The following is a 1,676-nucleotide window of genomic DNA, read 5'->3' on the forward strand; positions in this document are numbered from 1 at the left end:
AAAGGAAACAAAAGAAATTATGATTTAGGAGGAGTCATGCAGCTGGAGGCTACATATGGATGCCCAACTTCTCTTTTCTTAAGAGTCCTCTATGTTCCAGGTCATATCTAATGTGCTAAATGACCCCAAAATCTTCATGTGTTAATATTCTAATATTCCCAGAGTGTTTTATAAGCTGTAAAGCTCTGCTCTATTGTGGGACTGTATTGTTTTGTGGCTTGGACCCATGTGGAAAGTGGCAATAAGAAATAAATTAGAATTATTATAGTAAAGGAAATCACCCTTCAGCTGGCTCCGTTTTCTCTCTTCACATGTATATATGTCACCAAAAGGGCTCCAGATTTACAGAGAATCTGAGAATTACTTTCTTTTTTTATTTTTTTTGAGACAGAATCTCGCTCTGTCACTCAGGCTGGAGTGCAGTGGCATAACCCTGGCTCACTGCAATCTCCACCTCCTGGGTTCAAGTGATCTGAGAGTTACTTTCCAATTAACAAATGGTAATGGTAATGGGAGTTTGTCTAAAAATATTGATTCAGGGGTATTTTCTTGCTACATCACCACTAGGTATTTGTTTAAACAGGCGGGCCCGAGGGGAAATTGTGAAATCAGTGAAGATTATCTCTGACCCACTCTCCATCCCTTTTCCTGCCATACCCTTTCAATTGAGGCATTTGAAGAAGGTAGACAGGGTCCCTCATAAAGACTAAAATTCTGAACAGAATGTGAAATGCCAATCATCAAATTCAAGTATAATCTCTCTTCTCTCTTGTCGTATAGACCACATTTCCACTGAAATCATTTTTCTGTTAATCATTTACCCTGGAAGTTATTGATTTTAAGCAGAATCCAGAATTTTTTGAGTTTAGATAGGGACAAGAATCTTAAGTTTCCATACCTGGTTCTTTTTATTTTGTAATCTGATAAGTTTCTGCATAGAAGACAAGATTAGGAAATGGATAACACATTTTATGAGGTAAGAAAGGGGTAAATAAACATGGTTAATGACCCAACCTTGTGTCAGAGGCAGATGAGATGCAGAGGGTGAGGTTCTCTTTCAAGGATGTCCTTTTATCTCTTCAAGTTCCCACCCAGAATCCTAGAGCTATCTCTTCTCCCATAGGCTGATTCCAATTCCTCCCCCTTGGAAGTTCAGAGGTCAAACTGTGCATAAAGGAGATTTGTTAGCAGACCGAAAGCTATCAGGCACTGAGCAAACAGGGAAATCACAGAGGTTCAAAGATCACCAGTGTCTCAACAATCATCCCTAATGCTCACTGTGACTACCAGACACTCCCAGGGCCTGAGTGATGGGGACCCCATGAGATCATTTTCATTGCTTTCTACTGATCAGGGCTTGGTCTAGGAACACTATCCCAGTAATAATTTTCATGGCAATATTCTCCCCTTGAGCCCAGGAGACATGTCTTGGATAGCTTCAAAAGTCACTGCTTGGTGAATGCCTTCTCTGCCCATTTCTAGCTCTTGATGAAACCTGAAACCATCTTTGTAGTTAGTGCCTCTCTCCAGACCCTACTTGGGAAGTGCTTTTGACCTGCTCTTGATTGCTTTATTGGGCTACATTTGCTAAGCAGGAGCTCTGCCCTCACCTTAAGCTAATGATTAAACATAGCCGCCTTCTCTCAAGACTACTTTACTGTTTTTTTTTTTTTTTT

Source organism: Cebus imitator, unplaced genomic scaffold, assembly GCF_001604975.1.
Source record: "Cebus imitator isolate Cc_AM_T3 unplaced genomic scaffold, Cebus_imitator-1.0 Scaffold366, whole genome shotgun sequence".
In the NCBI taxonomy this organism is placed as follows: Eukaryota; Metazoa; Chordata; class Mammalia; order Primates; family Cebidae; genus Cebus; species Cebus imitator.